This window comes from Bos taurus, chromosome 15 (assembly GCF_002263795.3).
Source record: "Bos taurus isolate L1 Dominette 01449 registration number 42190680 breed Hereford chromosome 15, ARS-UCD2.0, whole genome shotgun sequence".
NCBI classification, from domain to species: Eukaryota; Metazoa; Chordata; class Mammalia; order Artiodactyla; family Bovidae; genus Bos; species Bos taurus.
In genome coordinates, this window is record NC_037342.1 from 19,573,694 (window position 1) to 19,599,421 (window position 25,728).

The 25,728-nt window shown below is 39.8% G+C and overlaps 1 pseudogene; it reads right to left on the reverse strand.

The window, feature by feature from the left end:
• Window positions 1-5,293: 5,293 nt before the first annotated feature.
• Window positions 5,294-15,706, reverse strand: LOC786394 (heterogeneous nuclear ribonucleoprotein A1-like; annotated as a pseudogene).
• Between the last annotated feature and the right edge of the window lie 10,022 nt (window positions 15,707-25,728).

The following is a 25,728-nucleotide window of genomic DNA, read 5'->3' on the forward strand; positions in this document are numbered from 1 at the left end:
CATCAAAAATAATTGTTTCTCCTTCCAAGTTTGTACTTGTATGTGCTTATTCAAATTGTATTTGTACAGGTTTGTACTTGTCCTATGTAAGAATTAAAATTAATTTGAAGCTGAAATCAACTCTAGAAGTTATAAGTGTTCCAGGCCTGTTGTCTAGGGCTCTTGGATACACAGTACTTCCCCCACCCCACTGGTTGCTGTTGTTGCCTTTGCTATTGTTCTGATAGCCACTTCCTATGTTTTCTGGGTAGGCACCCTCCCTACGGGGCTACATGTGAGGCTGATGTTAAAAATCTGGCTTCTTTATGCTTTTGCCTCTTCAGAATCTTGCTTAATATTATTCCCTCTGTGGCTGCAATAAACATAACAAAGAGATATGGTGTCCTCACTACTCACCATGTGTTTGGTCTATGGTAGGCCACAAACAAATGTTTTAGGAATGTAAAATAAATTAGAAGCTGTACTTTTTGTTCCCACTAAAAGCTAACAAATCAAGCAGTTGCAGAAAAATCCCAGGGATTTACATTTCAAATCCTATTAGTTTTTAATGTTTCCAACTGAAGCTCCCTATATCATTCTATGTTGATAAATTCTTGAGATCAGCTTGGATTTTGGATTTCTTTTAGTCTCAAGTATTTTTAAGATCTAATTTAATTATTCAGGAATGTACTTTATTCTCCAAATATTTTTTATCTTATTTCCATGTTGAAACTGGAATGCTTGGTCATCTCCCTTTAAAAAACAGTTTCATACTATAATTTGTGTGTATTTTGGAATGTGACTTTCTTCCATGAGAATTTGAAAATAAATGCCCTGAGCCATTTACATGAATATGAGACACTGGAAGATAAAATTAATGCATTTGTATCTCAGGACTCTTGCTATAACCCCAAATATACTACTAGCCAAAAGTTGTATTTTCAAGTTTCAGTGCAACTCTTTTTGGCAAGAGATTTCATTTAAGTCTTTCTTTTTTCCCTCTGAAAGCTTTTCTGATATAAGATTTAAGATTAAGGTGAATCAATGGCCTTCACTGCTTTTTATTTTCTTCCCAACCATGAGCATCCACACAGGAGAATAAGAGGTGAACTTGAAGAAGCCAGCCTGCAGCCTTTCCATTCTTCTCACTTCCCCTGCTTTTCTCTTCCTTTGCCCTCGTTCAGCTTTCGAGATGAAAGTAGGCTATGAGAAAGGATGGTGGATTGTTCCTGGATGAAGTGGAGCCAAGTGACAACACAGCCCATAAAACAATGATGCAGTCCTCTATTTTTGCTACAGTCAAATTGCTTTTCAAGATTTTTGTGTTATAAAAATGCATGGATTTTTAGAAACTATACTGATTATATAACCTAATCCTCATTCCAACCCTGAAAGCCAGATGTAGGGCAAACAACTATCTAGCTTTTCTTGTTTTTCTGCTTCATCCCATAAAATAAGAACTTTTGACCTCTCAGAATTCTCAGAAGGGTGAGAAAATAGCTTATTTTTTTTCCTATCTCTCACTGCTTTCTCTCTATGGGAGAAGAGTGCTCTAATTTGTGATATGACTAGAGCCTGGAGTCTGATGGTCTGGGTTTTCCATTGTATTGAGTTTATGTGTTTATAGTTTAACACACAAAAGTGGTCCCAGAACATTGGGCTTTTAACTTCTCTCTGACTTGCTCTTTGGACTCTGTGTGCTCAATAACTGGTTCTCCTTGCTCCTGGCTCACTTACTGTCCTCACAGCAGTCCAAAGTCTCACCTCAGATGTTCATAAAATCTAGACGTTTTGTCCATTTAGAAACCCAGTGAAAGCTTTTATTATCTCCATGTTCAGACATGGAAAATGTCTCAGAGAGGTTAATAACTGTCCAAAGCCATACAGTTAGTGGATGGAAGAATGAAACTTTGAACCCCATGTACCTGGCTCTAAGAACATACTTTTTTATTCTTACTGTCCCATAACACATGCCCTGTAGTTCTTGGACCAGTACTAAGGCTGGGAAGCACCAGAAATCATTTTTCTGATTTCACAGTGTCAACTTGCTTTTATACCTGAGTGTGGAGCTCATAGAGAAAGCGGTGGCCAGAATACCCAACTTCTATTTCTGCCTTCCCTCTATGCCTGACTCTTGAGAAACCTAGGATATCATTCATGTCTGGCAGGCTTGTCACATAACTATTCCAGAAATATCAAAGAATTTAGCCTTTTGAGGACCTTCCTGAACTGTGCTGGTTTTCCATCCAAACCTCCTGCCCAACACATGTTCTATAAGGGTCACTCTTTAACTGGGTACATAAATGAGAAAATCCAAACCATCTATGGCCTTACATTAAAAAAAGAAGATTTCACTTTTTAAAAATGGTGTAGAGGTTGGACAGTTTAGGGCAGGTATAATCACTTCATTCCATGGTCTTCAGGACCCAAGTACTTCCTATCTTTCTTGTCCACCATCACTCCCATGTCTTTTACGCATTCAGATTGGCTGCTGAAGTCCCAGCTATCATATTCATATCCAGGAAAGAAGTAGGGACGGAGACCAAAGGAGTTTTCCTAGATACTCTACCAGTAACTTTTGTTAATATCCCACTGACATCAAGCTACCAGGAAAATGTTTCTTTTTAGCTGGGCATTCTATAACCCAGAAGGAAAACCAGCATGTTATTAGTAGGGAGGAAAGACGAAATGGACATTGGGTAGGCAACTTGCAGTTTTACCGTATCTGCAAATACATCCACCTCCCCCACACATACAAGGCTGTCATGTTGTACAGCTCCAGGTGTCATTCACACTATTCTGTGAGCACAGAAATTTAACTATTAGCTGCACTCACATGGTTCAGGTGCTTTTCTGAATGAGTTTATTTAAATGATACTTTTATACATTCAACATCAGAATTATTTAAGAATTACTGATCTTGAGCTTTGGAAGAATTTTTATAAAATGGCTAATTTAAATTTTAAAATACACAGATGAAACAATTATTGATAATCTTCAGATAACACTTCAATATGTTTCCGTATTTAGTGCCATTAGTCAAGAAAATTGGAAGAGACAAAATTCTGTGTCTCACTCAAAAATTTTCCCAGCCCCTCATGGGCAGAAAGTGAACCTAACGTCTCTCCTCCTGTTGTCTAACTAAATTTTTGCTCTTTAATCATTTATATGTATCTATTTACATTATGTATCACACACCTTAGATAGGACATATCTTAAAGTCACGGTTCTTTGAAGGTCAACAACCATACTGACCAACAAAGGCCCCTCCAAAAAAGAATTACTTTTTCAGAGAGGCAAGAATCCTCTCCTCTGGTTATAAGGCTTAAACTATTTTTAAAAATAGTTTAAATTGTGGTATGTTATCATATGTGAAACAGATTGCCAGTCCAGGTTCGATGCATGAGACAGGGTGCTCAGGGCTGGTGCACTGGGATGACCCAGAAGTATGGTATGGGGAGGGATGTGGGAGGGGGTCTCAGGATGGGGAACACATGTACACCTGTGGCAGATTCATGTCAATGTATGGTAAAAAAAACACTACAATATTTTAAGTAATTAGCCTCCAATTAAAATAAATACATTTTAAAAAATAATAAAATAAAACAAAACAAAACAAATTCTGGTGACTCTTGTTGCCATGGGGCACAAGGACAATCAGCCAAAGAGAATGGAGTTGATGAAGGAGATGTAGAAGAGAGAGAATGTCCTGAGGGGATACAAGTCCCTGGAGTTCTTTCCTATCCTTCAAGGATAGAAATCCATATTTTCCTTGAGTCAGATATCGGAAGAGCCTTCTGTCGTGGAAAGGTGGTTATGCAACTCTAACCAGGTTTATAAGATCACAGGTGTGATATATAATGGAGTGCCACCAGGGACTGAGGGTATTTTCACTCTTCTGGGAGAAGATGTTTTCAACTCAGAGCATAGCCATGAGAATTATAACCAAACCTGAAATTGGAGGCCCCGTTCTTAACACTAAGGAGTTTCTTGAGCCTTCAGCAGCAACACCACATCTCTGAATGGGTGGAAGGCTGCATCACTTTGCCCAAGCATTATATCAAGGAGCAATAAAAGTCACAGATTAACTGGTTCTCCTTCATAAAAACACAGCAAATTCCAGCATCTTCCCTCACCAATGCTATTTTCACTAAAAGTTGCATTGTGTTATGGCTTGTGCTTCATTCCTCTATAGTTTCCTTTTTACCTCACAACCAGCTACTAATAAGTAATAAAATAAGCAAAGGTAGGCAACAGGAAAGAGACACAGAGAAGTAAATGGATAACCCAAAGTAACATGGACTTTCCCTCAATAATCCAAAGCTGCTGATTTGCAAAACTATGATGTATCCCAAACAGTCCTTTGCTTTTTTAAAAGCTGCAAACTCTACAGTAATTACCTAATCAGTAAGCATGACCCCTGCATTGAGGAGATCTGCAATTTGCAGGCAGAGAAATGAGAAATAGAGTCACTGAAGAAATTCCTTTATTAAGAAATCCTTGCATGTTACTGGATTTTATAGCTCACAGTGAACTTTCATATTCATTGTCTTATATCTTCCAGGAATACTATAAGATAGTTAGAAGAGCATGGTTATTCACTTCCAGTGGATGGGAAAGCTCAGACTCTGAGAGGTCTGTCCTATGGTCAGGCCAAGATTACACTCATGGAATGAGTTAGAGGTGGGACTTCACAAACGAACTCTTTTTTATTAAGTGTCCCTATAGACCGCTCCATTTTTCCCTTGAACATTAGTTAACCCAAGGCTTTTATAAAATTCTTGTAACACAAAATAAAATGCATACAAATCACTCAAAACCAATAGCCTGGAGACTGAATGTTGAAAATATTTTAGCATGCATTTTTTCCTCACATTTTTGTTGCATAACAGTAATTATTAGCATAAAAGAATGCTAGGCACTTATGTTCTTTATACATATTAATTTATTTAATCATCATAATAATCCTTTAAAGAAGGTATTGTTATTATTGTTATTATCCTTATTTTAGGAATAAAGAAACTGAGGAACAGAAGGGATAGAAAACTTGCTCATTGGTACATTGCTACTGTTTGTGATTCAAGCTTATGCTCTTACAATAATATATAAATACTTCCCACAACAACACACATGTACATACTCACACATATACATACATAAATACATAAATTTTAGATCATGTTCTATAATTCTTTGGACGTTTCCTTTTGTATATATCTATATTTATTGCATATTTTCACATTATTAACATACAATAAAATGTGTATATGTATAGATTTTAGATTTATTGTAGTATCTTGGACTTCTCTTATTAATAAATATTTAATTTGCTTCTACTTTTTCATTATAAATAAAAATGAACATTCTTAAATATAGCCCCCTGTATCCAGCTGATTATTTCTTAAGATAAATGCTTAGCCCCTGATCAAAGTTGATGCATTTCCTTCCAACAATTTTTTAAAGAGGGTATTAAATCTTTTATTGATTACACATTATAAAGGATGATACCCAAGCTTCATTCCCATCTATAACTTTATCTGGTACCATAATTCAATTTAGATATATTTCATAGGATGTGCCAACAATCATTAATAACCAAAAAAAAAAACCTCCATGACTTTGTATGGGTGACCCTTTTAATGGTGAACTCCAGGTCACAACACAGTAACTGTCAGTTCAACTACACCAAGGTTCTGAAGACAACAGCTTCTCCACCAAAGCCAGCTGTAGATAAATTTCAAATGGAACTTGGCATCATTCCTGAAGGAATTCTAACATTACACTGTTGGGGTAGTTTACCAAAATGGCTTCAGAGGAGACTACACAGCACATTAAAAAAGAAAAAAAAAAAAGACATTTATCCAGCATCATGATCAGACTATTACATTTAGCAATCAACAGCATGAGTGTAAAAAAAAAAATCTACATTAAAACCCTTTGTTGGAATGCTTTACACTTTCCACAGAACAGAAACTAAAATAACCTGTTATACAATTAGTCACAAGTACAGTCCTTGAGTTTTTTGCCCAAACACATGAGTACTGTCTAAAACATGTCTTCTTTGTAGCAGCTAGGCCCTGCTACCGCTGTTGGTGGAGTTCACAAATCTGTTTTAACCTGTAGCTTCCCTGTCACTTCCCTGACCCTCCTATCCTGCTAAGCTTTGTTTCCTAGCAGTAATTAAAACCTTCGGCCACTGCCATAGCTACTGCTACTGCTGGAACCACCATAGCCACCTTGGTTTTGTGCTTTGGCAAAGTATTGGCCTCCACCACCACAGGGGCCAGGACTTCTCCAAAGTTTCCTCCTTTCATGGGTCCAAAATTGGAAGATTGATTGCTGTAATTGCCAAAATATTTGTAGCTTCCGCCACCTCCAAAATTGCTTCCATCATTACCAAATCCATCATAACCATCTCCACTGCCACCATATCCACCACCACCATGGCTGCCACCAAAGCCATCTTGACCACTGAAGTTTCCTCCACAACCAAAGCTGTCATTCCCACCAAAACCACCTCCATGACCACCACCAAAGTTTCCAGAACTACTTCGACCTCTCTGGCTGGATGAAGCACTAGCCATCTCTTGCTTCAGTTCAGTTCAGTTCAGTCACTCAGTCATGTCTGACTTTTGCGACCCCATGAATCGCAGCATCCCAGGCCTCCCTGTCCATCACCAACTCCTGGAGTTCACCCAAACTCATGTCCATTGAGTCGGCGATGCCATCCAGCCATCTCATCCTCTGTCATCCCTTTCTCCTCCTGCCCCCAATCCCTCTCAGTATCAGGGTCTTTTCCAATGACTCAACTCTTTGCATCAGGTGGCCAAAATATTGGAGTTTCAGCTTCGACACCAGTCCTTACAATGAACACCCAGGACCGATCTCCTTTAGGATGGACTGGTTGGATCTCCTTGCAGTCCAAGGGACTCTCAAGAGTCTTCTCCAACACCACAGTTCAAAAGCATCAATTCTTCAGGGCTCAGCTTAGGGCTTTTCTCACTTCACAGTTGTGGCCATTAACAGTGTAGTATTTTCTGAATGACAGTCTTGTCTATGGAGTCATGGTCATCAAAGGTTACAAAAGCAAAGGCTCTCTTTTTGCCACTGCCTCAGTCAATCATGATTTCAATCACTTCAGTTTTCTTATACCCTTCAAAATAATCTCTCAGGTAATGTTCTTCCTGTCTTCTTTAATGCCACCAATAAAAATCTTTTTCACAGTTAAGTGGGCACCAGGTCTTTGGGAACCTTCTCTCGAGACAGCCCTCTTTGGTTCCACAACTCTTCCGTCCACCTTGTGTGGCCTTGCATTCATGGCTATATTCACCTTCTCCACCGTGGCGTATGTGACAAACCTGAAGCCTCTGGAGCGCTTGGTGTTTGAATCCCTCATTACCACACAGTCTGTGACCATTCTCCACTGCTCAAAATGGCTCCTCAAACTCTCATTGGTTGTTTCAAAGCTCAGTCCTCCAATGAAGAGCTTCCACAGCTGTTTGGACTCTTTGGGAGACTCTGACTTAGACGTGATGGCAGTGGACAGGGGGGAAAGACTTCAATGATGCTTTCCCGGCTGCCTCCACAAGCAGAAAAGCACCTTCCATAATTTTTATTTGCCTTTATACATGGTTGAGATCAAACTGTACCCCGAATTTTATATCCTACTTTTTAACTTACCAACGTTTTATAATAATCATTTTTCCATTTTATTTAAAAATTCTATGTGTTAATACAACAAAAGCTAAACAATAAAAAGACAGTAAAGGAGGCAATGAGACATGAAAAGAAGGTGTCTATGACAGTGACTTGCTCCCAGTTTTGCTCCCTCAAATCTGTCCTCCACACCACAGCTAGTTTTCTCTCTAATGTTAAGGCTATCATGATATTCCTTTGCTTACAATTCCCAGTGGCTCCTACTTCCTATAGACATCCTAGTTCCTTTGCAGGGCACACCATGTGCCATATGAGCCAGCTATACTTCAGGCTTGGAGGCCTTGAAGAAACCTTTAAGGCTCCCTCCCACATTCCCATACCCTAGTTTTTTTTTTGTTTTTCTTAATTGAGGTTTAATTGGAATATAACATTATATTAGTTCCATGTATACAAAGTAGTGATTGAATATTTTTATATATTTCAAAATGATCACCATAATAAGTCTAATTAACATTCAACACTGCATACAGTTTAAAAGGGCTTCCCTGGTGGTTCATCTGGGAAAGAATCTACCTGCAATACAGGAGACCTAGGTTCCATCCCTTCGTTGGAAAGAGCTCCTGGAGAAGGGAAAGGCTACCCACTCTAATATTCTGGCCTAGAGAATCAGTCCAGGGTCGAAAAGAGTCGGACACAACTGAGTGACTTCCACTTTCACTTTCTATAGTTTACAAACAGTTGATGTGTGTGTGATGAGGACTTTTATGATCTACTCTGTTAGGAACTTTCAAATATTCAATACAATATTGTTCACCATGGTCACCATGCTATACATTACCTCCTCATGACTTATTTTATAACTGGACATTTGTACCTTTTGCCATTTTACTCACCCCTACCTCACCCCATACTTCACCTCCCCACTGTAGGCAACTGTCAATCTCTTCTCTGTATCTATGAGCTTGTTTTTTTTTTTTTTTTTTTTAAATTCTAATTCCACATGTAAATAAGAATATGTAGTATTTTTATTTCTGACTTATTTCACTTTGCATTATGCCCTCAAGTTTCATCCTCACAAATGGCAAGATTTAGTTCTTTTTTTATATCTAAATAGTATTTAGACATAAAATAAAAAATAAAAATAAATAAATAAAACACCCATACCCTAGTTTTTGATAGTCCTTTTTCTTGGAATGCTTTCTCTTTCCTTTCCCCCCAGATTAACCTGTTAAAGAATCAACAGTTTAATCCTTTAAGCTTCTACTCAGAAATTGTTTCCTCCAGGAAGAATTTTTCCTTGGACTCCACCACACTCTGAGCTGGATATCTGAGCCCCATTTGTGGCATTATGTGACACCCTGGAGCAAGAAAAAATTGGGGGAATAAACGCATTCAAGGACAAGGCCAGCCTAGACATTACATTTGAATATTCCCCAGCCTTGCTTTATGGAGTCTAATTCAACTCTGGAGTGATCTTGTGGAATTCCATAGGAATCTCGGAACAGAATTTCCCTAGATCATGAGAGATCCCTGGGGGAGGGCAGCTTGTGACTGTCTCTCTTTTTCTATCTCTCCCAATAGACTACCAGGTTTCCTACTACAGAAGTCAGTCTGTGTCTTAGAAGAGTTTTCAAAAAGTTTTTTTTTTGTTTGTTTTTCCCCTTGCTGCTGGGATCACCAATAGTTCTCTTTAGCTTCTGGCTTAGGTTAGTAAGAAAAATTCCCTGCAAGTTAATACTACTTTTATTAGTTCTCTATTCCTTAGTATGAATGAGGGTCTGAAAGAAGGATTCAGTGAAGGAAGATAAAACAGAACACCCTGAAATTTGCCAAAGTCCCTCCTTGACTACATCTCACCCTCAGAGTTGTAATCAACCCCAAGAGAGTGAGCCTGGGGACCTGGGCCTGCAAACCCACCAGTACTTCTACTAGGCCATAAGAGCAATTCCTACACGTTTGCTTTCACTTTCTGCTAAAGCAGCTAGCCAACACCCACTGGGCCTGATGTGGCTGTCTAAGCCCCATTCCTCCTCATTTAGAGATCATGCAGGGACTATTTTTGTACCCCACTCTGATATCTGGACATCTCCAAATGTGGTTTGAAAAATTCCTCTTGCCTGAGGATTTGTTCCCTGTGGAGGATGCAGCAGCTAAAATCGTAAGGAATGTATCTGCCATTCTCTGAATCCTTTGTAGCTAAGTTAAGTCACTTATTTAAGCAATCCCTGCCTCTTTATGAATGGGACAGAGTCTATCTATAGCTATTTTTTACCTTAATGTCTTGTTCAAAATCAAGGTACCCTGTTGCAAACATTACCTCCAGTCCATTTAATGAAGATTTTTTTTTTTTTTTGCAGGGGGGGCGGCGGGTGTTGGGGGAATCTCTTCATGAGACAGCTTACTGAAACCAGCATCCAAAATAGCTTAGCTCTCTAAGAAAATATCATACCATTAACAGAAGGAACTGGGACCAGAGGCCAGGCTGGGAATTAAGGTTGCTGGGGTGATATTCTGCTTTCTTATACAAGCTGTGGTATTTTTGAATAAAATCATTTCACCAATGAGTTTCAATTTCTTCCTAAATTAGAAAACTGGTACCTCCTTCCTTCTTCCAGAGGCTGATGGAGAGCAGTTGACAAATGTCCCCAAGGCTTTGGAGTTATGTAGTTGCTTTTTCTAGCAGCATCTCTTTCTCAGTAAAGGTTCTCAGAGGCTCAGTGTGGCTCAGGTAAAAATTGCCTTTCATCTATTTCTTCCTTGCTTTCCAGATAATCTGTGGCTAAAATTAGCAATGCTTAGTTCAGTAAAAAATATTGTTACAGCGGCAGCCATGGAAACGGTGTCTGAGCAGCTTCCCCTTCAGGGAGCTGACTTTTGTGGGATATGCTTTCTTGCTGATTAAATGAAACAACTCACTGCTTTTGAAGCTGAGGTCTGAAATTAGTTAAGAGTACGGGCAAATCTTCCAAAAGAACCATCCTCCCCATTTCTCCTCTTTCTTTCCATTAAGGAAAGAAAAAAGTATATCTCAAATTAGGTGTCAGATTTTGCTTTGAATAGAGTATAGGAAGATTAATCTGTTGACCCATCATCCTACATTTGAGTTGTCTTTTCACAGAAATAGTGGATAATGTTATTAATGCTGATGCCTTCCTCATATATCTTCTTATAGTTTACCAAAAATGCTTTCCTGTGTGCTCAAATGCCACTGAAGTCTTCTGATCAGTGGAGAAGATAGAGAGAGCATAATGAGGACATTCCTGATCAGACAAGGAAAGAGGCTCAGCCATTCTAGCCCACATGGCAAGTAATTAGAGGAGATGGGATGAAAATTCTCTCACCTCTGATTGCATTATTCTTTTACATTCCCTGGCCAATCTCCTTGTGCCTGAGGTAGTGAATTCAAGCGGCCAAGGTCAGACTCACATCCAGTTGAGTCTGAATTTGGTAAACTTTCAACTGTGCCTTTGTCAACTTCCCTGACTAGCAGGGTCTCCCCTGCTTCAGAGAGCCCTCCTGATGCTCCCTGGGAAGAAGTCGGCATTTGAATTCCACTTTCTGATCTGTCTGCCTTCCCTCCAAATGACTCTTCCTCTGGGTCCTTATTTTCCTCCAGTTTCCATCATCTTAATTCATCAGTTCTCATGTCTTTCTTTATGGTCTCTGTTCTCCTGGCAACTTCTCTGAGAAGTTTATTTTTCTAAATGTGTTTATAAGGCTAACGAATTAATGAGTGCCAGGACAGGGGCACTTCTTTTAACAGACTCTAATTACTTTGGTTCTAGTAAAGGGTTCCTTCACATAACTTTGGCCAACCCAGGAAAGAGCAGGAGCCAGGCTCCAAAGTTTTCCCCTGTGGCCAGAGTGGAGATTGAAGGAAGGGTAATGATTTTAGGGAGAAGGAGGGCAGTAAACTATTCTTGTGGGAAATTTTTTCTTTTTGCCTTTTGATAGAGTATCCTTAGGAAATTGTAGTTCACAGTATTTGAAGGATTTAAGCCCTTACTGCCACTATGAATCATCATAGGTTTCTCCCCCTTCTTCATTCTACCTCCCCTATCCTAAATGCTCCAGTAGTTCCCCAAGAGGCTCAGGGCCAGAGCAGGGTTCCTGATCATGACAGTCCTTGAAGTCAGACATAGCTGGCTCCTTCTCTCCCTCCAGTGCCAGACCAGAGATTCATCACTGATTCTCATCCCGCAATCCACATGCCACTTTATGAGGTAGGAACAGGGACAAACTCATCACAGTGTGGTTTCCTTGGCCCAGCAAGCAACCAAACCTGCATGCTAAGTTTTGTTCCCACTTTATGTAAGAGACAAAATGATGATTATTTGCTGGGCTTTCAAACTCTGTGTCCTTATCAAATGCTCCCTGGCAGCAGAGGGTTCTTTGTCCTCAGAAGTGGTGGAGGACAGCTGGATTATGGAAGTCCTCTCAGGTATATGATGCATTCACAGCTGCAGGAGAAGATGTGTCAGGCCAGCAGTAATGCACAACTGTCATTGTGCATTACCAGTCGTCAGAGAAAACAGCCATACACATGACTTGCATTTCTGTGTCAGAAATTGTTTATCCTGAGTCTATGAGCTTAATGGCTTCCTCTTCCATGAAATCCTCCCTGTGTCACTTCTACGCTCCTCTCTGTTTTCCTCTGGGTTCTCACAGTATCCCATGCTCGGCTCTAATGCCTCTTCAAACTGTGTTGTATTTACCTTGTTTTTAGCTTCCTCCTGGGAGAAACATATACTAATGCATCTGTTAAATGAGTTTAGACTAAAGGTTTATATGAAAAGTCAAATGATAAATACATCTCATTTTACAAATTAATTCTCATCAGCCAAAAGTGTCTGACAAGAAAGAGACTATGAAGCGTAGTTGATGCCATTGTTGTCGTTTTGGTCGCTAAGTCTTGTCCGACAGGTGCAAAGAGAATAAAGAGATCACTGTGTAGAGGCCAATCTCTACTCAGGTGGGAGGACTACTGATTCCTGGGCTGCTTGTTGATTCAGGGTAAACTCCTAGACAGCAGCTAGCTGCTGCTGACAGCTGAGTACAGCCACCCGGGCCAGACAGTCCAACAAGGAGAGAGGCCTCAATTATGGGGTGAAAGCTGAGGAGCATAATAAAGACAAGGCCTGAATAGAATGTAAGCCCACCTAACCCTGTGTTGAGCCAAAATTTTATCCATTCACAGAGATGGGCTTTTTCTTATATACTTGTTTTAAATCTGCATCAATGCACAGAGACTCGGGCTGTCAAGGAAGTAGACACCTCAGAGATGCTTCCTCCCCACCGACTTCTCTTACCAGCACAGTTTTTCTTGGTTTCCTGCTCACCTTCATACACACCTCTGACCCAGTTCTGTCCACGCCTGACATACACACTCATTCAGTTGCTTTTTCCTTTCCTTGGTGATTTCTACCAGACCTGTGAGGATTCTTCTGATGCATCTGGCTGTCAGCTCTGCTTACATTAGAAAGAGTTAAGAGAGAGTATAAGGGATAGCAAAGGAAATTTGGAGATAATATGGAAATTAAAGGAATTAAGTAACTTAAGTAGAATTATAAATTTCACCTACATTGGGCTGAACTTAACTACCACAGGAAAACAATCATATGGATTTGAAACTACAGGGGAAATACTTGAAAACAGTTACTCTCAGATATTTGAGCACAGATATAAGCAATAATATGGACTTCCCTGGTGGCTCAGATGGTAAAGCGTTTGCCTACAATGCAGGAGACCCGGATTCAGTCCCTGGGTTGGGAAGATCTCTTGGAGAAGGATATGGCAACCCACTCCAGTATTCTTGCCTGGAAAATCCCACAGATGGAGGAACCCAGTAGGCTACAGTCCATGGGGGTCACAAAGAGTTGGACACGACTGAGTGACTTCACTTTCACTTTCCATAAGCAATGAATGGAAGGATTTTGCTACACTTTCTATCTGACTCTGGAGCACAAATGAGGTTAGGGATGTTGACCTGGCATTTCAGTTGCAGTCTCAGTTCAGTTGCTCAGTTGTGTCCGACTCTTTGTGACCCCATGGACTACAGCACGCCAGGCTTCCCTGTCCATCATCCATCCTGGAGCCTACTCAAACTCATGTCCATCGCATCGGTGATGCCATCCAACCATCTCATCCTCTGTCATCCCCTTCTCTTCCCACCTTCAATCTTTCCCAGCAGCAGGGTCTTTTCCAGTGAGTTGGTTCTTCATATTAGGTGGCCAAAGTATTGGAATTCAGCTTCATCATCAGTCCTCCCAATGAATATTCAGAACTGATTTCCTTTAGGATGGACTGGTTGGATCACCTTGCAGTCCAAGGGACTCTCAAGAGTCTTCTCCAACACTAAGGTTCAAAAGCATCAATTATTCTGTGCTCAGCTTTCTTCATACTCCAACCCTTACATCCATACATGACTACTGGAAAAAGTATAGCTTTGACTGGCATTCCAAAAGTTGGGCAAAACTGAATCTGGTCTACTGAATAACAAGTAGCACTCTCAATATATTCTTAAAACCTGACTGATACAGATCTATGCCTTCTTTGTTTCAACAACAGATTTTATTGTTCATTAAATCTTAGTTAAGTGTCTTACATATGCAGGGTTGTTTATGCCAGTTCAGTGAGTAAACAAGAGTGGATTCTTCCTCTAAAGAGCATGATGAATACTGACCTGAGCCAGCACTTCCTACATATGAATTCTTACTGGCACTGTATATGCACCTTTCTCTCCACCCAACCAACCAATGTACACATTCACCCACTCCATTCCCTGCCACTTATACACTCTATATTCCTCTGATGCAAGGACAAATATTTTTATAGCTCCATTTACCCCTTGGTGTCAGCAGACTTAAAATAGAACATACCTTTAAATTGTATTTTTCAAAGATGACTGCACCAATATACTCCATCCCAGATCCTCTGCTTACAAAGTGATGTTGACCCTCCTTCCATTGAGAAGTAGGGTCTTGTTCCCTCCCCTTGATTCTTAGTGGTCCTGTAACTACAAGCAAAGTAACACTATGTGACTTCTGAGGCTAAGGTGTAAACTGGCAATATGCCTCCAACTTGGTCCTTTTCAGATGCCTGAACTTGAAACTAGCCACTGTGTTGTGAGGAAGCCTGAGCTACATGGAGAGGCCACAGGTAAGCATTTCCACTGATAGCCCAGAGGAGGTGCTAAGAACTCAATTATGAGCTCACATCAACATCTTTAGACATGTAAGTGAATTACCCTTAATTATTCAACCCCTCCCTCCCACTCCTGAACCCCTCTACTGATTAATGCTTATAAAATCAATTTTCTCTGCTAAACTCTGCTCAAATTGCAGATCCAGGAGCTACACAAATGATCATTGTTTTAAGACTAAGTTTTGGGGTGGTGTGTTCAGAACAATGCCTATCTTATCCACTCCTTTGATGTATTAATTAGCAGTCACATCTTCTCATCCCAGCCGGACTGTAGGTTCCTTGGAGTCTGGAGTTTTAAGTCTAAACTTCCAGAACATTCTTTCATACTATGTTATATTTCAGTCAAACTAAATTTCTTCTTCTCTCTGTATTTAATCTTAGACTCCCAGTCTTTGTATACTTGATCATCCTATCTTTTTTTTTTTTTTGTGCACACTCTTTTTTCCATCTATATTCTCCAAAGTCTCATTGATTTTCAAGACTGAGTCACATGCCAGGAAGAATTTCCTGATTCCTCCAGTCAGAAGAGATGCCTCCGTTTTCTGAACTCCCAGAGCATTATAGATAAATTTCTTTTATCAATATTATCATCTTTTACCTTATATCACAGTTACTTGTTTACAGATGTTTCTCTACTTCTAGACTGTCTTATTTGTCCTTTTTTTTTTTTTTTAAGAAAAAAAATTTCCACCGCGATACTGCGCGCCACTAACATGGCTGCGCCGGGCCCCTCCCGCCTCCGACACGGCGGCGCGGCGGCTCGCGGACCGCAGCCCACCCGGACCGGCGCCGGGGCGCGCACGGCGGTGCTTCCCGCGTGCTGCTCGGGCGCCCCGGGCTGCGCTCGCCCCGCCCCCTGGCCCGTCATCTTATTTGTCCTTACATCCATTTATACAAAAGTATCTATGGAAAGTCTACTACTTGCCATACAATCTACAAGGCACAGGGAAAAGAAGAGTGAACAAAGAAAGACATGATCCTGTCCTGATAGATCTTCCCATTTAGTGAAGGAAGCACAATAAATAAATACACAAACGTTTGACAATCACTCTCTTTTAAGGGTTTTAACCACGTCAGTCACACCCAGGACCTCATGCAATACCCTATTTCCTTTGCAGTCTTGGAAGGCAATGTGGGATCATCAGAGAGATCAGTTTGAACTCTGTCTCACCTGTGAATATGAAGCAAGGGCTTCACCTCTCCATGCTTGATTTCTCTCATGGAGCAAATGAAGGTAACTTTATCTGCTTTATACTTTTTAAAGTATTAATGAGAAAATTTATGTGAGCTCTGCCTTTGTGCTGGTCACACAACGAAATCATATAGCCTTTTGTCCCCAGCTTCTCTTGCTTAATATAGAGCTCAGCCTTCAGTTTGTATTCACCTAATGAGGCTGACCATGACATCAAATACTCAGACCCCATGCTTCCCTTGTACATGAAACTCCTTTGATGGTTGAATAGCACTCAATTTTTTTTCTTGGGGCAACTTCAGCCAGTGGCACTGGAGGGAAAGAAAGACCTCAGTCTTCGTCATATGGCTGACTCCTACTCATTGTACAAAATGTAACCAAAATGGCATTTCTTTAGGGAGACTGTGACCACCACCCACTCCAGTCCTCATTAGACTGTGTCAGTTCCCTCCTTTTCAGACTACACAGAACCCTACAGCTCTCCTTCACAATACTTGTCACAACTGGAACTGATTGAATTAAAAAAAAAAAAAAAGAATTTTAAAAACTATCTATCACACTCCCATTAGATTCTAAGCATGATTAAGGCAGGGGCCAAGGTCTATTGCTGCCATGACGACTAATACTGGCAAGTAAAGTCAAGTCCTTGCCATATAGAAAATACTCAAGAAATATTTATACAATTAATGAATTGGAAAAAGCTTTGCAGCTGGAACCCCAAGAAAGAAGTGAGCTCAACAATTGTTAGAAACCATTTTCTTTCAGCATTTTTTCATGATCAATTCTCAGAAGATTCTGAAGTCAGAAGGTGGGATCTTCCTTTAATGGGCCCAAAGAAAGAATGATTAATTTTATTTTGTCAGTAAACAAGTGTTTCTGAACAGTGCCTCTGGGTTTCCTGATATGATCTATGAAAGGTATAAGAAATTAACGTCCTAAAGTTAGATGGTTTAGTCAGACCAGCAAGCTGTTTTAAGCCATGTCTGTAATAACAAACCTAAAAGGTAACTGACAATTTGAGAGACTCATGCTGTACTAACTACAGTTCCTGAGACAGTTATACTGTGGTACCATAAGCCTTCTAGAGATGTAAAACCCCAAGATCTTTTGAAACTAAGAGGCTTACAAATGTTTAACTTAAAAAAAAATAAGTAGCAGCTGTCTTGCCTGCATATGTGTGTGCTCAGTTGCCTCAGTCGTGTCTGACTCATTACCATCTATGGACTGTAGACCGCCAGACTCCTCTGTCCATGAGACTTTCCATGCAAGAATACTGGAGTGAGTTGCTGTGCCCTCCTCCAGGGGATCTTCCCAACCCAGGAACTGAACCCATATCTCCTGTATCTCTTGCATTGCAGGCAGATTCTTTACCCTCTGAGCCCCTAGGGAAGCCCATCTTGCCCTGCCATGGGCATTTAACTGGCCATTGTCCCAACACATACTAAAATATTTTTATATTTCATATATGTATATATATTATATTATATATTATAGTTGTGTTTTTTGCTCAAAGCCAAAAAGTTGTAATAAAATATTTTTTTTTTTCTTGGAAGTATGAGACCAGTTATAGCAAAGTAAACAAGAAAAGTAAAACTTGGATCCTTTTTTTTGTTGTTGCAAATATTAGCATTGATTATTTCTCTAGCAATATGAGGACAAAATCCCTGTAGGGTCTAGCTAAATAAACACTATATTTCTTACTACTAAAACACAGGGCATGGTTCCAGATCTGCTTCCCAGCTTGTAACTGGACTTGCTGAATCTTCACTGTCTAAGGTTGAATTTAATCAAAATTAACACATCTACTGACCTAATTCCCCTATGAAAAGAAAGATTTGTTAGAAGATTAGACCATGATTTTAACTCAAGTTCTATAAATACATAAAATCTCATTTATTGTTTGTATTTTAATATGTTGAAAGTGGCTCTTCACTTTCTGCCATAAGGGTGCTGTCATCTGCATATCTGAGGTTATTGAGATTTCTCCCGGCAATCCTGATTCCAGCTTGTATTTCTTCCAGTCCAGCGTTTCTCATGATGTACTCTGCATAGAAGTTAAATAAGCAGGGTGATAATATACAGCCTTGACGTACTCCTTTTAGTTCACCTTAATTAAAAAAAACACTTATGATTTGCACTTGACTATGAAATCCCTGCTTTGTCTCAATCATTAATATGATAAAATGAACTTTTTCTCTTGTTAGTAAGTTTTTTGAGCCAAAAATTAAAAACTTTGATTTAAAGAATCACACTAACATTAATTTGCAGAGGAGGAAACAGAACCCCCCAAAAGCATCTGTCTCGAAGACAGTGAGGAAGACTGCAGCAGTGCTCAGGAAAAAAGGCAGACATTCTGACCCTGATTGTAATACATTTAATACTACCTCATAGCATAATTATTCAAAAATTATTTAACAGGTCCAGACAAAATTTATAAAATCTAGAAAAGTAAAATAAATTATCATAGGTAAATTTGAACAATTCACATTCTGTAACAAAATAGAATCCTAACATTGTCTTCAAGATGATGTATCTAGACTTCATGGTTTAATCCAAAAATGTACTTCAATGTTCTTTTAAAAATAAGCCATACTATGAAATGATATGGGAGAAGGCAATGGCACCCCACTCCAGTACTCTTGCCTGAAAAATCCCATGGACGGAGGAGCCTGGTAGGCTGCAGTCCATGGGGTCGTTAGGAGTCGTACACGACTGAGCAACTTCACCTTCACTTTTCACTTTCATGCATTGGAGAAGGAAATGGCAACCCACTCCAGTGTTCTTACCTGGAGAATCCCAGAGACGAGGGAGCCTGGTGGGCTGCCATCTGTGGGGTCACACAGAGTTGGACATGACTGAAATGACTTAGCAGCAGCAGCAGCAGCATGACATGATATGCTGACTTAGCATTAGCGGCAATAATATGTTTGGGGTGGAAAACAGTTTTACACTACATGTGATAATGTACTGTTATTAATTCAGCACAGTTACTAAGTATCCCATATGTGACAGCAGGGTCCTGAATTATTTTCTGATGGAAATTTGAGGAATGAGTCACCACTTAGTCACTTTAAATGGCTTACTTTTTCCATCCACTTATAATTATGAGTTAGCATTATAGTCAATATTATGTTTTCATGATATAGCCTATGTTTAAAAAATCATAGAATTACGATACTGGACTAAGCCATGAAGCTTAGGTACCAGGCCTTAGTGTTAGAAATCCATTTCCTTATCTAATAGAACTGGAGCTTTTGTTTAAGCTTAATTTACTTATTTTATTTTACCTTTTTAATGCTTTTATAAATTTAACTTAAAGATTTTGGGATAAATTACAATGTCGTGTTAAAAGTGTTGAGTGTTGAGGCTCCAAATGAATCAAATTCAATGTGCAAGTAGTGGTTCTCTGTGATTCATGAAAAGTGAAAACGAAAGTCGCTCAGTCTGTCTGAGCGACCCCATGGACTACACAGCCCATGGAATTCTCCAGGCCAGAATACTGGCATGGGCAGCCTTTCTCTTCTCCAGGGGATCTCCCCAACCCAGGGATCAAACCCAGGTCTCCCACATTGCAGGCAGATTCTTTACCAACTAAGGCACCAGGGGAGCCCAAGAATACTGGAGTGGGTAGCCTATCCCTTCTCCAGGGGATCTTCCCGACCCAGGAATCGAACTGGGGTCTCCTGCATTGCAGGCAGATTATTTACCAGCTATGATTCATAAATGGATACAAAATAACAAATGTTTCCCAGATAATAAGCAGATACAGAGCCTGATCTCTCTCTCTCCCCCTGAAATGACTAAAAGGGAAGAGCCAAAGAGTAAGCAGGCTTCAGGTCTGACATTCTAGATAACAGCTGTTCATGTTTGTAGTAATTTCCAGTCTGTATACAATCCCAGCTGCTCTGGGTAGAATCAGATGCTAGATGCTCTCATAGTATCCTTGATACCTCTTGCTTCCTGAAACATCCTCTGTGTTTGGACAGCTCCAAATTACTACCCTACTGTACCTGCCAATGCAGGAGACGTAAGAGACTTGGGTTTGATCCCTGGGTCGGGAATATCCCCTGGAGGAGGAAATGGCAACCTACTCCGGTATTCTTGCTCCCATGTACAGAGGAGCCTGGCGGGCTACAGTCCATGGGATCGCAGAGTCGGACACCACCGAACTAACTTGGTCACTTGCCAGGGCACCACCTCTAAAGGGTGCTTTATATCTGGGTGTGTATTGATCCCTCTGGAACAGAGTAGCTTTCAAACCTTGAGGGAAATCTACAGTTAGGAACACACTTAACACTGTGATTCACTAAACATATATATAATATCAAAATAAAAATCACAAAAAATACTCATTATTGATACCTGTGATTTTATATTCTATTTAATTCTTAAATGAGAATCACAGCCACCTGACTATTCCATGTTTAAATGTGGATGGAATTCCCAGGTGGTGCAGTGGTAAAGGATCTCCCTACCAATGCAGGAGACATAGGTTCGATCCCTGGGTGGGGAAGATGCCGTGGGATGGGAAACGGCACCCCACTCAAGTATTCTTGCCTGGGAAATCCTGTGGACAGAGGAGCCTGATGGGCTACAGTTCTTGGGTTTGCAAAGAGTCGGACATGACTGAGCACTGCATCTTGCCTCACCCCACCAATGTGGATCAACTTGCCATCTGAAGAACATTGCTTTAGAAGAAGCAACTATATGGAGACATCATTTTCAATAAATATATTTTTTTAAGAATTTAAAGAAATTTCAGGTTTAGAAGAGTGAAATTTTTCCAATGCTTTGAGTATAAAAATTCTGTATATACAGTGAACTAATTAGGGATTCTTATAATGCAGAAGGTGGAGAACAGCACTGTTGAAAATTATATACTTATGCTTTCTGCAGTACCACTGGGCATTTATGTTAACAGTTTTTGTTTATCTCAGGATACATCATTATATAATCACCGGCTCCACCTCCTGAAAATGTTTACTTTTTATGTTAATACATAAAAGAACATAACTGGCCTTTTTAGTTTATTAGAGAATATCTTCTACTTTTTTTCCTTTTTTCTTGTAAGGAAAATTCACTTTAGTGTAGTATTTTGGAATAACATGTTTAGGGTTGGATAAATTCAGATAAGTGTGTATACATACACACAGACCCCTCAGCTTTGTTCTCTACTTCCAGCCACTGTCAACTCAGCTCCCCAATTGGGCACACTGTTTCCACTTCCTACCCAAGAGTTAGGTCTAGGCTCAGGGCATGAGGCCAGAATTCCCCATGGAGATAACTATCCATGAAAATTCCCTTAGGAAGGCAACTTGCACTGCTTAGCAAATCCAACACAAGCAGACTTTCCTCCAGTATCAGAACACATTATGCTCTCTGATGAGCACCCCAGGAACTATGGCTTGTGTTGGGGGTCAAGCTGTATGAAAAATATGAAACCTTAAAAACTAGACTCACAGCAATCCAGTGAGATGCATATACATTGAAAGGCAAAGTCAGCTCTATCTCATGCAGAGCAGACAGTCACTGAGAGGACCAGCAGGTGGAATCATCTATTGTTTCTGTTAGAACTGTGTTTGCCTCAGCTGAGAACAACAACACAAGACAGATATTTCAGTAGTACAAGCAAATGGAAACTGATTTGCTCATTACAATAAGAAGAACTCCATAAACAGTTTAAAGCTGGTTTTGCGGGGCTTAGCCACACAGCCAGAGACCTGGTCTTTAGCTCATCACTCCACTGTCCTTAACACATTGGCCTTTGTCCTCATCCTTAGAGTTGTGTGGTTTAAACGTGACATGGGCTCAGGCCTTACATTCATACCTAGGCAGAAAAGGAAGAAAGGCAAAAAGGTTAAGAGGAAAAGTACCTTCTCCAGGGAGACTATGTAGATGCTCTCCTCAAGGATTATTTTAGAGATTGTTTTGAACAGAACATGGCCATTCCCTTGCTGTTAGAGAAAATGTGAAATCAAGTATTTTCAATGGTGCATGTTTTTGCCTTGTATTAAAAAAAGTAAAATGAAAACTTTTACATGACAGTCTCTCTCCCCATTCCTTTCCTTTTTCTGAGAGCATATAGCTGAAGTCAGTTAAATAAGTTACACATATATATGACTTTACTATAATTCATTTATGAATATCTGAGAAGGGAATGTGAAAGGGAATTAAAATTTATTAAGTACCTTGTATGTGCTAGGCATATTGTTATTCCTTTTGCATATATATATGTATACATATATATTGATACATATATATGCATGCTATATATTTCTACATATATTAATTTTTATGTTGACATTCTATATATAATTCTTAATTATCTATTATCATATATACATATTGCTATATATAATATATATATATATTATCCTCAAAACCTAAGAGAAGGTATCTAAAGACACCACTATGTCCATGTTGTCCATATTACAGATTAAGAAAATGATGCTCAGACAGATTAAGCAAGTTGCCTGTAGGCTTTCAGTGGCAAAACTGGAGTCAAGATTCAGACATAATTCTGTTCATAACCTATTCTGCCTCATACCTAGAAGATAAAACAGGCAAGAGAAAATATGCATGTGGTGTAAAGCAGGCTGTCCATAATTTTAAATTGAACATTACCAAGGCACTCAAGTCACTGGGACAATATATTCAGTCAGAAAATAGCCTCCTGTGCCCAATAGTTCATATGAAAGTTTTAAGTATCTTCCAGGTCCAAGTCTAATGTGACAGGGTCTTAGGTGACCTGTTGCCAAGTTAGCAGCAGGGCTACATTTTTTACTTTATTGACTAACTGTGCTAGTGTCACAAAGGAACAGCCTGAGGGTAAATGCCTCTTCTTGCTCCTGTTTCCTGAATCCCAAGTGAACAGGGTGTTGTCATAGCCCCATGCCAGGCACAGCTTTGGCACAAGTCCCAGAGTCACCATGTGGCTACCACAGCCCTCAAACTCTTTCCATTCTGGCATAGTGTAAGCAAGATCTGTTCTGAATTGGAAGAGAGAGTTCTACATTGTTCCCCAGCAGAAGAGATGGTGGAGAGCAAATAAATTTCACTGATATTATAAAAATATAGCTTGCAAATTTCATCACAAGGGAATTTAGGCTCATTTCAGATACTGTTTCTTTAACACAAGCTCTGGAATAATTTTCACCATGGTCCACAATGGCCTGCAAAAATAATAGAGCTTCCCTTTTACATAATGCACAATTATTTAAAGCTATGCTATCTCTGGAAAAAATGAAACTTTGATTCATGAAAATATACAACAAGAAACGGCTTGAGTTTAAAAATGGATTGGATTCAGCACAGATATGCAAAACAAGTGCTAGAATATTTACATCTCACCTCCTTTAAGAAAACAACCAGGGTGGCTCACACAGTCATTTGAAAAGCTGAGTCTGTCAGGCCATTATTACTTAGTTGCTGGTACACTGCCTCTATTACCTGTAGTGATCAGTTCTCATGGCAGCAGCATATACTGTTTCATCAAGTGAAAGGGGAAATGACAGTCATTCTTCTTCCTTGTGCTTAATGCCTATTGAGAACAATCATATGGGGGGAAGTAGAGAAATGAGCTATGGAAAGTAATTTCCTCTGTGATTTTCCACAGAACTAGAGAATATCTGCATCCAGGTGAAATGGGGCACTCTGCATTAGTGGTCAGGAATAAGAAGTGGGGAAACAATCATGGGGTACCTCTAGACCCACAAACATGCCTTTTAAGGCTCTGAAAATCAGCTGAAAGAGCAGAAAACCACTAACCGTGAACTTTGCTATTAAGATCAGAAATATAGGAAAAGCTAGGGATTTTTTTTTCCCTTGATGTTTTATGGGTATGCCATTTTATTCTGTGCTCTCCAAACTGAGGGGAAATGGTGGGAGCAAGAATTATTTACAAAGCCCCAATTTATTGCTTCTCAAGGCTCTTGCTGCTGCTAAGTCACCTCAGTCGTGTCCTACTCTGTGCGATCCCATAGACGGCAGCCCACCAGGCTCCCCCATCCCTGGGATTCTCCAGGCAAGAACACTGGAGTGGCTTGCCATTTCCTTCTCCAATGCATGAAAGTGAAAAGTGAAAGTGAAGTCGCTCAGTCGTGTTCAACTCTTAGCGACCCCAAGGACTGCAGCCTACCAGGCTCCTCTGTCTATAAGATTTTCCAGGCAAGAGTACTAGAGTGGGTGCCATTGCCTTCTCCTCTCAAGGTTCTTAGCATACTTTTTTTTTTCTTATAGGAAATAGGTATTCCTATTATTAATACTTCCATTTTACAGCAGAAGAAACTGAAATTATAAATGGTAAAGAAATGTGTGCATGGTCTCTAGAAGATAAACACCAGAGTTGAAATACTAAGACAGATCAAACTAGTTCTAGAAGCCAGTTTCCCTCCTCTATATCATGCCAGCATATAGGAAAAAATAGACTAATTAATTTCCTCATTATAACCAATTGTAAGAGTTGCGATTGCAAGGTGACACCCCTATAGCAAAGTATGTGGTGATACACATTCTTATAGTCTTAGTTGGGGCCACAGTAAATAAGCTTGAAGGTCATTTTGAAGAGTGACCAGGATGGGGAAGAATCTGGACATTTTGATATAACAAAAGTCAAATAAAGGGAGAAGTAGAGGAGTCCCAATCAAGAAGACTGATGGGCATCTTCAGTGTAAGAAGGGCTTATATAGGACAGAAAGATTGCACACATTCTGAGGATGAATGTGTAACTATAGAAAAAGGAAAATATCAGCCCACCACAAGAAATGATTTATTGTAAGTTGATTAATATTTCCAAACCTGACAGGCTCATGATACGGTGTTGACACAGAGGTTTAACAATCCTGTCTGAGAGACTGAAGGGAAACTTTTGTAATGGGCAGAGCATAGGATGAGTAGACCTCCTTGTAGCACCCACCATTATTCTTTGACTCTGTGATTATAATTCTGTAGGAACAAGGAGCAGTACGTGACTTTTAGCTTTGGGTGTACAAGTATCATTGGTTTCAGCAGATCCAAAGCAAAAAGAGATGATGCACAGAAATGAGCATGAAAAAGAACATGAGTAAAAGATGATCTAGTCTGGAAGGCATGTCCTAAATGAGATTATGACCTAAATCATATCCCTTATGATTATATAGTGGAAGTGAGAAATAGATTTAAGGGGCTAGATCTGATAGAATGCCTGATGAACTATGATGGAGGCTCGTGACATTGACAGGAGACAGGGAGCAAGACCATCCCCAAGAAAAAGGAATGCAAAAAAGCAAAATGGCTGTCTGAGGAGGCCTTACAAATAGCTGTGAAAAGAAGAGATGTGAAAAGGAAAGATATATGCATTTGAATGCAGAGTTCCAAAGAATAGCAAGGAGAGATAAGAAAGCCTTCCTCAGTGATCAATGCAAAGAAATAGAGGAAAACAATAGTATGGGGAAGACTAGAGACCTCTTCAAGAAAATTGGAGATACCAAGGGAAAATTTCATGTATAGATGGGCTCAATAAAGGGCAGAAACTGTATGGACCTAATAGAAGCAGAAGATATTAAGAAGAGGTGGAAAGAATACACAGAAAACTGTACAAAAAGATCTTCATGACCCAGATAATCATGATGGTGTGATCACTCACCTAGAGCCAGACATCCTGGAATGTGAAGTCAAGTGGGACTTGGAAGCATCACTAAGAACAAAGCTAGTGGATGCAA